Raw genomic sequence first — 14,308 nt, 5'->3', positions numbered from 1 at the left:
AGCAGGGTAATTTTACAACAGAAAAGTCTCAGAGCCCCCATAAATTACACTTTATATTTCTTTTCAGAATAAGAGGGTCACGCTGGAACTGAAAAATCAGCAAGTTTCATTTTAGGGGAGTGCCAGAAAGGACGCATCTGCAAAACTTCCAGTGGTTTAAACGTGTATTTTAGTGTTTCCTTCTAGAGGTTGAAACTTTTTCTAACCTAATAAAAGGCAAAAGTGGCTTTCAAAGCCAAGCATTGCTCTGAGCTGAGCTCAGCTAGGTTGAGGGTTGTCTGCTTCCCCCCAAAGCAGGCCTCTTTTTCCCCCTAAAAAAAAAAACCCACACAAAAAAACCCACTCCCTGGCTCAGCCTCATCCTTTTTCCCCCTCCTCTATAAAACATTGCATCCCAATGAAAACACTTGGACCTCGTGGGAAGTAACAAATCCCTCCACGCAGCTCTGCAGCGGGACCGCGCTGCCAGGCTCTGTGCAAACCCATCCCGAGACGGTGTGTTGCAACCAGGAAAATTTCCTGAAAACATTTATTACCTTTGAAACCACAATCAGAGCCCAACACCCCGTTATTATTCCCTTTTGAAAGCAGACGGGACTATTTCTCTGCTGTTGCTCATCTGCTGTATGCCATACCCCATTTCTTCCTAATCCCCCCTTAGAAAATAATAACATCATTTGGAAGACCATGAAATCATACGTACGTATCCTTTAATTATATATAAATAATTTCTGATAACGTCATCACAGCTTTTTATTTCATTCTAAGCCTGATAACTTTTATTCAACCTTTATCTTAGGCATTGCCTTTCGCTGCGGGAGCGGCCAAGGTCTGATCCTTCCCTCTTTGCATCGCTGCAAGTAGCACAGACAAAACCTGCGTTTTTTGGTGCGTGCACAGTTAAGCAACAAAGCAGACTGGATCCTTGCTCCCACCCTCCGGCATGGCATCCCAGGGAGGTCTCCATGAACTGGGATGATTTCTCCGGAGCTTGCTGGTGTGAGGCAGCGCCAAAACCTCAGCTGGGTAACGGACAAAGCCAAACCTGTGATAATTTACACCCAACGCAGCTCCGACTGGGGTGGTGTTTAACCTGTTATTTCAGAGGGATCGGTTTAACGTTCTCCACATGGATTTTCCCTGACCCCCCAGCCCGTAAGCGCTCCAGCTCCAGCAGTAGTTATGGGATTTAGTGCACAAGGGCTTCTAAGATCACTGATCCTATTAAACTTCTGCAAACAGGCAGGGTAAGAGCCCAGGGCTGAGGAGGGGGCCACAGGCACAACAGCAATGACCCCAGATCCTTGGGAAAGACGATGTGCATGTGCGTTCAGCTCGGAGGAGCCCTCTTCACACTCACCCTGGTGCTGCACCCCAAACACAGGTCACTGAACCCCCATACCCATGGGCTGAGACCTGGGTGCAAATTTGCACCCAGGTCCCCACACTCAGCAGAGTGGTGGGTGCGAGCAGGGGCATGGGGTGAGATGGAAGGCTGAGCGCTGACCCCCAAAACCCAGGATCAACCCACGGCCACCCGCCCTCAGCTCTGCCACCACCAAGCAGGGCCAAGGGCTCACCCTCGGGGACCTTGAGGGTGCTGTGCCAAGCCCTGAGCCAAACTGGCCACGCAGCCAGGCCAGTGCCCCCTCCCTGGGGGGGCCAGTGCCGCAGCATCCCTGCATCCCCCTTCCCTCGAGGCCACGTGCCCCTGCAGTAAGGTCCCCCCAAGTCCTACCCTAGAAAAACCCTAAACCCCCAACATCAAGGGGGGAAACGGGTGCAACCACCCCCCTGAAACCCCAGCAAACCCATTTGCTTCCCGCTGAAACCCACCAGTGTTTCCCAGTGCCAACAGAAAGCTCACGCCCTGGCACACACCATGGAGAAAAGAGGGCAGCAGCTGCCAGGCAGCACCGAAGCGATGACATTTATTGGGGTGGGGGGTGGGGGGGGTCGATGGGGGCAGCTGGCTGCTGATTATTTTTTTTTTTAATTCATTTTCCTTTAAATAAGATTGTTCCAATTAACAAAGCACTCGCCCAGAACAGGTTTCAGAGAGGGAAGAAACAGGCACAGGATGCGCGACAGCCACACACACACAAAAAGACTCGGGGAGGGGCGGGGGGGGGGGAGTGGAAGAGGAGTCCAAATCTATTTATACGTGTAAGTCTCTCGTCTAAGCCGATCCAAGCGAGACTAGCGTGGAGGCTGTGGGGTGTTATTTATGATTTTATCGAAGGATGTACCCAGCTGGGGCTTTATAGGAATCAGGTTTTATCTCCCCCTGACCAGGGAGCGGCATCTGTGGGGTCTCTCCCACCCACCAGCATTCAACCCCCTTCCCAAACCCCATTCACCTGCCCCACACCCAGCCCCTTTGGGATTTGCACGGGTACCCCTTCCCACAATCTGGAAAGCTCTGGGACGTGCCCCACGGAACCAAAAGCAAAGACTCGGCCGCTCGGAGCCCGGCTGGTTTGTGGGGTGATGCCCGGGATGGTTCATGGCCCTGGATCCTTCCCCCATCCCAACTTGCCGTACCTGCTGCCGCACAACGGCCCTTTGTCTCCCAGCCCCTTCGTGGGGCTGCCCTGCGTTTTAGTGCCATTAACGTCCAGAAAATAAATGGAAAATAAACAGTCTCTTCACAGCTTAACCACCACAACCCACCCCCCCACCCCCCCCCAACACCATTAAGACAATGTTGAGCCGCTCTGTCAAATATTCCCTTTTAAAAATGCCAGCACAGTTGAAAAGGGATTTGTTTTCATTTAAGGCAAAAAATTACCCATCTTCCCTAATAAATATTTTTCCTCATTTACCCTGCAATAGTATATTGATGAGGGGTTCATCTGATATTATAGCCATGGCAGGCAGCAGCAGCACACGCTGCAGATCCAGGCATCAGGATTATCACGACAAGGCATCGCTGCTCGGTGCCACAATTGTAAACCTCAAGACCAGCTGAACTCCGTGATGCTTAACTTGATGATTTATTAATATTTCATCATATCTAAAAATTAATTTTTTCTAATTATCCTACCTATAGAGCACAGGGAACTGCATAGCAATTGGCTAAATTCAGATCTGGTCAAAATATTTTTAGCATGTTTTTTGGCAATGTTTTGCAATATTTTTGTCAAATGCTAACTATGACTGTATGGCTCTCATGACAAAAAAAAAGTCTGGTTTATTGAAAGAGTTTTTTCTTGTTTAAATACAAGAAGCTATTGATTTTTGTTTGACAAAAGTTTAAATGAATTCCCATGTTCTGTTAAAAACAAATTTAGCAGACACCCCCCATCTCTACGGCACTTTTTTTGGCAATATTTTTTGCAGGTGAAGGCAGGAATCTCCCGAGGGATTTCAGCAATTCCACCACGCACAAGCCAGCCCTCCTGCAGCTCTTGCACAGTCCTCTCTCCTCACTGACGGGGCCAGAACCAGGCAAATATTTATTTTAAAGTATTTCTGTCCATACTGATAGCCACCACGGGGTCCCTCGGCCGGTTCAGAGCCAGGTGGCACTTCCCACCCTCCAAACCTTCCTCCTGGCACTGGCCAGGGATGAGGGAAGGAGCAGTTTGGGAGAGTTTTGCTGCTTTTTGGTGAAGTCCAGGGGTGAGAGGGGGACACAGGATTTGCAGCCCCCATCCCCTGCCCAGGGGATGCCCACCCCAGCCCACCCCCATTTTCCACCCAGGCACGGCAAATCCTGCTTTAAATCATTTCACCAAGCTTTTAACCATTAAAATCGGGACAGTTTTTAACCCTTGCAATTCCTTTGCTGCAACCCAGGAGATGGTTAGCACTGAGCGAGGGCAGGATCTGGCCCCCAGCCCATTGCTCCACTGAGAGCATCAGCGCCCATCCTGCCCCATGTCACCGCATCCAAGCTGGGTCTGCTTGTCCCCACAGCCCACTGCCATGCAGGGCTGGCATTTGGGTTTTCTCGCATTTTCCACGACTCTGCGAAGGTGCTGGGGACGCGGGGCTGCACTGCAGTTCCAGGGCCAGCACCAGTAGAGGCTCCCGGAGCCGCTTTCAGCCCTGCCTGATACTCCCAGCTGCTCTGTCACCTTCTCCATCCCCAAAGTATTCCTGGCTCTGTCACCTTCCAGTCCCCAAAGTGCTCAAGGGGCTCACGGGGAGTCCAGCATCAGGTCACCTGCCTGCTCAGCTTTCTGCTCCTGATCCAACCCCTGCACAAGCAGGTTCAGCTCTGGGGGTGCACATGGAGTGGGGGACATTTGCTGATGTCTAGCACCGGGCAAGCATCCACCCATCCTCCTCCTCAGCAGGGCAAAGCCACCTCTGCTGTTGCTCCTCTTCCCCCCTCTTTTCAGATACCTCTTGGTGTCAGCCAAAGAGCTCAAATATTAGGGCAAGGAATATTAGGGGAAGGCAGGGCTGTTGCGCAGCCCCATCTGTTCCCCACATGATTTTCCAAGGGAAAAAACAAACAATTATGCTTTTAAAAAATAACCCTCTCTGCGCCGAGTCAAGCATTTGGCAGGAATAGCTCAAAGAGCGCCCGACTTTCCTGAGAGCTGCCGTTGGATTTCTGGGGGTGCCAGCACGGTTTATTCACAGCTTTTACCTCCTCCATGCCCAGCTTTGGTCTGGGTATTTTGGGGGGGGGGGGTGGAGGAGGACACATCACCCCAGTCCACCCCTTTGAGACAGGCAAATGAGTCTCCTCTGTGCACCTTGGGTGCTCAGAGCTGCCAGAAAGTGGGTGCAGCCTCATCCCAGCCCTTTCACCCCAAGCCCTGCAGGCATTGCTCACCCCAGGGCAGCTCTCAGACCACACTGGGGACACCGGAGGGGCTCTTTGGGGTACCCAAGTAACCATTTGATCCATTGGAACATGAGCAATAAGCACAAAAACCTTTGTGAATCACCTTCCCCGAGCCTGGAGCCGCTCAGCTTTTCCCCAACCCTTGCTAGGGGGGGAAGCAGCACCATACCCCCCACCCCTGGGGCAAGCTGAGCATCCCAGGCTGCTCCGGTGGGATGGAGAGGAGAGGTGGCAAGGGACAACCTGGAGTTCAGGGGTGAAAATACCTCGTTTGCACACAAGAACCCCAAATCTGGCCAAAGCTCAGCACCCAGGAGCTGCCCCAGTGTTATCTTAGCTTTTACTGGTGTCATCTGGGGGATTTGATTGTCTGGACTGGGGCAGGAGGGGAAGCGATCATCCACTGAGGGCTGAAGGGCTTTTTCTCTCCAGTTGTGCACAAACTGAAGCTGTTGGGGATGTCACCAACACATGGCTTTGAGGGTGGAGCTGGCTGGACATTTTTCTGATGGAAAATGATGATTCATCAAAAGCAAGATGTCACGCAGAAACGCAGTCCACTTCTACAAAGAGTTTGTTTTGAAAGAGAAATCGGGAGGGGAGCAGCACTGAAACGAGATCAACACATTTTGCTTTGGGCTCTTCAAGAAGTAACACTGAGCTTGTTTAAAAAAAAAAATCACTTTTCATTTGACTATTTCGCATTATAGAGTCTAAAGTAATTTACTTGGCAATTTCACTCAGAGAAAAACATTGAAGTTTCAGCTCTTGTTCTTCCTCAGAAGTGGAAGAAAGGGGGAAGGAGAAGGGAAGAAAAACCTCAAGTATTGCCGATGAATTTAAAACATCCTGCTCCCCTTCCGGCTGTCTTAATGAGATCAGCCTTGAATCTATAGGAACCCCGCTCCGGAAAAAAATCTCATTCGAATTTTTTTCTTTTTTTCCAACAACAGAAGATTAGGAATGGAAATGCCCATGGGAAAGGAGCAAGTTGGAGAACACTTTTTTTGTGGTGGGGGAGAGGGAGCTTTTGGAGAGAAGCAGGAGAATGTCCCATGGGATGGGGGAAGGGACCATCTGGAACTACTTGTTGTAGCTGATGCAACATCGCGGGGAGCAGCACCAGATGAAGCGTGTTGAGGTTGCGCCGAACCGCCTCCCCTGCAGCCATTTCAATCCTGATTTACCCCACCGAAACCAGCCTGGGATTTTAAACCCCAACAGCCGTGCTTCTGTCCCTGGCCACATCAGGGAGCACAGGCTCCAGACCTTTGGTCCAGGGAGCTGCTGCTGCTGGAATAGGCAGCTTTGCTCTGGAGAAAAGCAAATTCCAAGCCTTTTTACGCCAAAAAAAAAAAATTAAATCATCTAGAGGAAACACAGCAGCAAAGAGCTTGTGGATGAGGTGGAGCAGCAATCCAAGCTGCAGCTGCTGGAGAGGCAGCAGCCGAGCAAGGGCTGCTCCCAGCCCTTTCCCTTGCAGGAGGATGCCAGGAGATGTTGGGGATCTACTGCACCAACCATGCTGGGATGGATGATCCGGAGCCCCGCAGCTGGCCACAGCTCACACCGCTGCACCCCTGAGGGCAGAGATGGGGCTCAGGCTCCTTCTCACCCCAAAGGGCCAGCATGGCCACCTTCTCACATCAAAGCTCCTCCCAGGAGCAAGCAAAAGGACCAAGGGAGGCTCTTGGTCCTCCATTGACCACTCTGCATGCAACTGGTACCAGGCAAACCAGCACCCGAGACAACCAGAGGAAAAAAAAATATCCACACTGCTCCTTTCCATTTGGTGGGGGTTTTTTGGTTTTGTTTTTTTTTTTTTTTTTTTTTTGGAAAAACACTTCCAACCGTAGGAAATAAGATAGGATAGAGCTGAAGGGATGGCCAAGTCCTGGCAGACTCAGTCCCCTGCTCCTCCTCTCCATCCCATTCTCCAGCACCTGCCTGGGGATAGCGCTGCCTCCCGCTCCCCCCAGCAGATTTTGAACCTCCACAATGGCACAAGCAACGGTGCCGGGCCGATGCCAGCCACATCCCGGGCTAACGCTGCCACCCCTTTTGTCTGAGGGCATTAAAACCCCAGAAACGTTGGGGTGGTGGTGGGGGACCAGGAGGCTGTCAGCGCATGATGAGTGGCGGCGCAGCGTTACCCGTCTGGCACCGGTGCCCCTCGCCACAAATGCCATTGGCAAAGCTCTGCACAAACATCTTTTCAGGGCTCGCCTGGTTCTCCCGGCTGCCATAGAAACCCCTGTTTAGCTGAAAGTATATTAAAGGGTGGCGCTGGCCCTCGCACTGAATTCATCACATTGTATTCCCCCAGAAAAAAAAAAAAAAGAAAAAAAAAGGAAGAAAGCCCACCCCTTTGTGCCTCTGCCTTCGCTTTCTCTGTCCGAGGGAGATGGTCGCTCTCCGGCTCATTTTGTACTTGCAATCGCATCTCCCCCCGCTCCCCATGCACGGTACAGCCCTGGGAAGGACCACTGCATCCCACCAGCCTTCACCTTCTGGCCTCCTCTCTCTGAGTCTCCCCAACCACCACCAAGGAAGCACCAAAAAGCTCCTCAGAATAATAATAAAAAAAAGCTGATATGTGAAAACCATGGGGGTAAATTGTAAATTGCTCGTTGCTCCTCCATCCTGCTCTTCTCCGCCCATCCCTCCCCAGCACTACAGACAGCCACAGGCAAAATCCAGAGTTGCAGCCAACAGGGTTGGTTTTTTTTGGGGGGATGCAAGAAGTACATTTGGTCACACACGTCCCTTTTCCTTCCAGGTTGAATATGAAATTTCCACCTCAAACAGCAGCAAAACCACGATGGAATCCATCTCAAATACAGAGAGCATCGAGGGGTATGATTTGAAGAGGTCTAAACCCGTTTTTTTTTCCCCCCCAACCTCTTTGCAAGCTCATCCCCTTGACAGAAGGAAGCTTTGCCCACCCTCGCCAGCCCCGGAGGGACCTCAGGGGCAGCAAAGGGGTAATTTAGTCGTTTCAGGCGCATCGGGCAGCGCGAGCCGGGAGTCACCTATTCAAGCAGATTTCATGCCCTGCCACGGGCTGTATCTCTCTATCAGGGCGGCCGGTGGAGGTCTCACAGCAGCACCCGTGATCCCCCTCCAGCCCAGCCCTCATCCCACCACCGCAAAGACCCAAGCAAGCCCCCACATGCTCCGGATTTACACCCACGAGGCAAAAGTCCAACTGTGTTCATCAAAAAAAGCCCAGCACTTGGGGGTTAGCACCTGTATTTCTCTTCCAGACAGGGGAAATCTCCCTGTTTCTTGCAGAATTTGCTTGTGGGTTGTGATGAATTTTGCCGTTCCCCACCTCCTCCCTCCGGAAGATTTAATTCTGTTGGACATTCCCTCCCAAAGCCTCCCATTTCAGCCGAAAGGAACTCATTTTGCCCAAGTTTATCGGCCGTTATTTTTGCCAATTCCCTCTGCAGAACAGACCTCAAATCTAAACCAAACTTATTGCTCGCACGCGCAGGGGTGGCTGCGCACAGCCACTATCTCCAACCCGCCACGAAAATATTGCTTCAATTTCCAAAACCTTTTGAATTACCCATTTCATTTTTGAACCATTTATTTTTACCTCCACCCACAATAAAAGCAGAAAAGATCAAAGCCAAGGCCTTTTGTGGCTCGGGGTGCCCCTGCCACCAGCATGCTTTGTTTGAAACCCCCTCAAAAGAAACTCATTTTGGTCAAGAGCCAATTATAAAAATTGGGTTGGGGGTTTGCTTAGCTTTAGAGGTGTAAAATTGTCGTCACATCAGTAAAGCTACCAAGTGGCCACGCACAGGTGGTGCAGTAGGCAGGGTCTAACTCTGCTGGAGCAGAGGGAGCGCGGATGGAGGGGACGGAGGGATGCGGGTTAAGGACCAGGGGAGAAAGGAGGTTTCTCGGCTCAGGAATGAGCCCTTCATTCCTTATCCTTCCTGCACAGCAGCATTTTTGCTTCCCCTGCCACCTGCAGCAAGTCCTGGCGTAGGTCCTCAGGAGCACAGCGTGGCATTTGCTTGCCTCCAACAGCTCAGTCTATCCCCAGACACACTGCGGGTGGCAGGGGGGTGTCCCCACCTGGCCCCACACAGCCCCCCAGATGCCAGCAGCGGGGTCAGGACTGCAGGCATAGCCCAGACCAAGCTGGACACGGGTGCAGCAATACAGGGAAGAGTGACCAAACAGCCAGCCCCTTCCCAACCCCACATTGCAAGCAGGGGGGGGGGCAGCTGGGTGCCTGCTCTGAGGTGGCCCCCCCACCAGGACCAAGCATCTCATGGCTCTGTAGCACTGCACAGCCTCGCTGCAAGGATGCACGCACCCCCCCCCCCCAAAGGGTTTGCTAACCTCCTCCTTGTGCTGCAGGAGCACCCACCACCTCCAAAGCCACCCCACAAACCAGCCCAGGGCAGCCACCAGCATCCCCCCACCATGACCCAGGGAGCGGAGGAGCCCCCAGCTCAGGCCCACGCCGTGTCCCACTCGACGTCATGGAAGTGGGGGGACCCTGCCACGCTCGTCTGGCCGCTCTCGGCCGATCTGCATCACAAAAGCCCCATTCTTGCGAACTTGGGCGACCTCCCGACCTCGCCAGCTCAGGGAGTGAATGGCTTTAGTCTGCCACGACCATCATGTCACTTTGATTAGTGCGTGAATAAACTCTCAATCCCGGGCTGGGGGAGGCAGGGCTGGCGGGAGCCGTGCTGGCTCGCAGCCCTGGCCGCAGGGACAGCACCCTGGGTCCCACACCCAGGGGTGGCCACAGGGATCCCACCCCCCAGAGCACCCTCACCGCTCTGCCAGCCAAACCAGAGCTGGCAACCCACCCTGCGCGCAAGGGGCCAGTGGCACCGCGTCCCATCTCGGTGCTCGGAGGTGACCCCAAGCCCTTCCCACCGCTGCCACCTCCCTGAGGGACCTCGATGGTGAGCAAAGCAGCCAAAATTAAAACCTTAAGGACCCCCAGGGAAATACCACCAGTCTCCCTCGTTCCTTCAGTGCCCAAAACTTAGGTGGAGGCATCAAAAGCAGCGCCGAGGAAGCTCCCTGTGCCAAAGCCTGCTGTAAGCACCACTTGAGCAGGATCCAGCCCAGGTCCCTTCAGCCCCTGAAGGAATTTGATGGGCTGCAGGAGCCTCTGAAACACCCATCTCTTCCCAAATAGCCAAGGGAAAGAGCAGTGAGGGCAGCCACCTCTCCCCAGCCCAAGGCAGGATTTTCTGAGCACACAGATGCCTCCAGAGCCACCCAAAGCTCAGCCACCCGCTTCTGTGACAACAGGCAGCTGGTGCCACTCACCCAGAGGAGGGATGGGTGCTGCGGAGACAACTGGGCTGCCCTTCACCCCAAGGATGCTCCTGGCTCACCGGGGTCCAGCAGCTGCATCCAGCTCAGTGGGATGGTCACACAATCCACACACCCCCGGCTAAGAAATCAAGCATCATCTGGGGGGACCAAAAAAGTTTGCAAGAGCTGATCGCAAGCTTTCAGGCTGGCAGAAACTCACGCTTTTGAAAGAAAACCTGGGGGATCTTGTGTTTCAGGAGGCCCTGAAGTACGCTTCAATTTACAAGCCAACTTGCAGCACCTAATGAGTCTCAAACATCTGCTTTGGAGGAGAAGCTGAACTCTTGCACATCCCTCCCGCTTGCTACGCATCCCACAATATCTAATAAACCCCGAGTTGTTCAACACCTATCAAAACTGCCAAAATATCACCATTTTAAGTCTCAAAATGCAAGATCTGTAGAAAAGGGTTAGGAAGACAGTAAATTAGGCCCTGCATGAAGGGCTCTACATGGGAAGCTAATGACCTTTTGTCTCTCCTGTCTACAGACGGGCCTCATTTGCATGTATGCAGTTGGAATAATCTCGCCCATATTTCAAGCGTGTGGCTGCATCCCCGCGTCCTCCTCCAGAGAGGTTCCCTCCCGCTGTGCATGCCATTATAATAGTGCAGCCACTTCAGACTGCCTTTAAAACCACCTAGACACCAGCCAGGCTTCTCCAGCCCAATGGGAGGCTCTCCCCATGGAAGAGAAAGAGACTTTTGAGGCCCCAGATGTGACAAAACTGAGAAGTCCCGATGCGGCACGGCTGGGGGACACCCTGAGCTGTGAGACCCTGACAGCACTGCCCACACCTCAGCTATGGGGAGCATCCCTGGGCTTTGGGGGAGCTGCTCCAGTAACAGCCCCCACCCTCCTCTGGGGACCAAGAGTTTGGGTTCATTGCAGATTTATGGAGCACAAACGTTTTTTCCAGATCCCTGCACTGTGAGCTGAAGCCCTGGGATGCCCTTTCTTAGGTGCTTTGAGGTGATTTTTGAAGCAGTTCCTTCAAGGTCAAGTTAAAAATGTTGGACGTGGGAAATCTGGGTCCCCACCTCTCCCTGCTCATGTTGCTTCTCCTCCAAGCCTGGAGGTCTCACAGAGCTGTTTAACAGCCCATGGTGGATCTATGAGCCTGACCGGGGGAGGTTGTGGTTACAGGGGCCAGAGCAGTTTTTTGCTACGTCCACAGATTCCCACTCCAGGTGTGCAGCACCAGAGCAGCCGCACTGGCAGGGGGCACCTTGCCCAGAGAGCCAACTGCAGCACTCAGCTTCCCACTGCCCAGCTTCATCCATCTGCTTCCCCAGAGATCCCAAGAGCAGGATTAGCCCCCTCTCAGAGCGATCTGGATCTCAAGACTCAAAGCGATGCAATTTAGGGAACCCTGACCATGCCAGGACCCCAAAACACTGAGTGCCAGCCCCCCCTCCCTGACCTTTCCAGGGCTTCCAGCATTAAAAAAAATATAGTTTTCTTATTTATGCCACAGTCCCCCTTCCACTGAGCACCAAGAGCTGGCCTCAGTCCCTCTCCCTGCGCCAGGATCGGGCCCGTCCAGGCGCTGGGAAGGCAGCGCCGTGGCAAACACAAGACCTCAGACAGGCAGAGCTGTCAATCCAGCCCCCATCTCTCAAAAGATTGATTAAGGACAAAAAAAAACAAACAAAAGAGAAAAGGGAACTTATGGACATGAGCTGAGAGGCGGGGAAAGAGGGGAGGGGAAACGAGCCCGGCCAAGTTAAAATTCCGACGGAGAAGTTGCAGCTGAACTATAGAGTCTAGACAACCATTCACAGCCCCAGCCCCAATTGTTATATAGCCTCTATTGTCTTAATTAACCATTTTAGCCGAAATGGAAGCAGACAAATCTTTTCTTCTCCATTCCACCCCTCCTCTGCTGCACACTCATGCAGACAAACACAACCGAGTCAAGTGCTTGGATTTAAAAAAAAAACAACACACCCCTCGGCATATACACACACATACACCTTCTTTCGGGTTAGATCTTTGCAAGGTTCGTTGAGAAAAAAATCACTCACCAAACAAGCACGGGGAGAAAAAAAAAATAATGCAAATCCTGACGTAACATGAATGGGAACAAATGGGTTGATTCTTTTAATCTCCTAATGTGCTTAATAAAGCATTATTGCAATGCAAATTTTATTTTAATGCTGTACATATTTTATTGGACATGCTGGTAATTTTAGTTGGCCGAACAATCCGCCGCTTTGTTTTACCGAGTTATTTCTGTTTGGGGGGTGGTGGTGGGGGGAGGTGGGGATATTCTTGAGGGTATCGTGGGACTTCTGCCAACCCATACCCCCTGGGAATCTCTGCAACACACTCGTCAGAGGCTTAAGCCAACAATAAATAAATAAAGAAGAGGGCCAAATTCTCCTCTCATGACCCCAGCAGAAATGCAGCAGCGATTCAGAAGCGCCTCTCCCCACCCCGAACCCTTCCAAGTCCCACAGCTTCTTTTCCCTCATCCCACCAGTTACCTCCCCACCAGCTGCAGCCCATTTACACAGATTTAACGAGGTTTTAGTGGAAAAAGCCCAAGGAGCAAAGCAGGCATGGACACCGGCGCAAGGCTCTGCCCTTGGTGCACCGAGGTGGTGCATCGGGGCGCGAGGACCTCGGTGCTGAGCCCTGCACAGGGACTCTCCAGCCCAAACCAAAGACAGGGCAGCACCTTCCATCCCCCCATCCAGCCTCCTCAAGGGTGGGTTTGGGATTTGTCCACAGGGAACATTCCCCATCCCCACCTCAAGGGCTGCACATTGCCAATACAGTCCCTTCCGCGCCACAAGCCGAAAAGTGGCATCTCTGCAGAACCACCATCAAGCAGCACCAGCTTCCTCTAAAGAAATCCAGGTTTTATGAACATTTCGAGTGTAAGCCTTGCCCTGAAGGGGGGAAAATCTGCCTCATTTTATGCCAGTGTGTCAAGGTACAAACCTGATTGCAAAAGAAAGAAATTAGTGACAATTATAATCATCATGCCGGGCTACAGCTCTCTAATAGAAAACTGTCATTTTGGCAGGATAAATGCAGCTCCAAGAGCTCTGTAAAACAAACGTGTGCAAATGTGCAAGTTTGTGAACGCTCCTGAGTCCACTCAGAAAGGTTTGTTTGGGTTTTTTTTCCACCACAGAACCGAGCATCAAACTGCGAGGGGTAAAACCCCGAGACGAGCTGAAGGGCAGGGAACAACCACCTGGAGCGTTTTGGGATACAAGAGGCACAAGGTGGAGAAGCACAGCAGAAAGATGCAAAAGCCTTTACTAAATGCGTTTGTGGGGTCCTGGAGCTGGGGACACCCCCAACAGCCGGCAACCCCTGCCCATTTTGCTGAACATCTCCTGCCGCAGCGTTTCATCAGGACAGGGGGATGAAGCGTTGCTCTGACGATGAGGATGGGGTCCTCTGCTAAGGTGGAGAGGAGGGAACCAGATTTTTTTTTTTTGCAAAGACCTTGAGCGCAGAGGGAGCATGCCTCGCTGCAAGCCTGGAAATGCAGCCCCCAAATCCACGTGGCAGCAGATTTGGGAGCTCACAGCAGCATTTGCTGCAGGAGGTGGGGAAACCAGAGGCACGAAGGTCTCTCCTCCACCACTGGGAAGGTTGCTCCCCCCACCCCCCCAGGCCAGCGATGATGTCAGGATGCCTTTCAGCTGCTGATCACCAGCAGGGAATGGCTGCAGGAAGGATTAAGGGATTAACGTGGTCCAGGAGCTACTTCTAAGAGGTTTGCCACAGCCAAGAGAGCTGGGCTGCAGGGCAAGGAAGGCCAAGCAGGGACCCTTTGCCTTCACCAAGGGGGCTTGTAAGTCAAAAAAGGTCCAAACTGTGTCCTGGCCTTTCATGGTCCTCCCTCAGGACCTGCCACAGCTCTGCAAACCCACCGAGCTGTCACTGGTGCCCTCCCAAGATGCAAAGAGCAGCATTTCTGGGGAAAAAAAAACCCAGTTCTGCCTACCCGGTCTGCAAATTCCCGAATTCCCATCCCACTTCATTCCCAGAAGGTACACAGGGACACGGACCACGGAGACGTCATGCTTTGAACCCCACTGGGGATCCCTGAGGGTCGTAAGCTCCACCACACCAGCTTGGCCTCCAGTCACCCCATGTAAGGGTGGGGGGGTGTCCCAGT

This window comes from Falco naumanni, chromosome 20 (genome assembly GCF_017639655.2).
Source record: "Falco naumanni isolate bFalNau1 chromosome 20, bFalNau1.pat, whole genome shotgun sequence".
NCBI lineage: Eukaryota > Metazoa > Chordata > Aves > Falconiformes > Falconidae > Falco > Falco naumanni.
The sequence above is the reverse complement of the archived record's forward strand: the minus strand, read 5'-3'. Positions refer to the sequence as shown.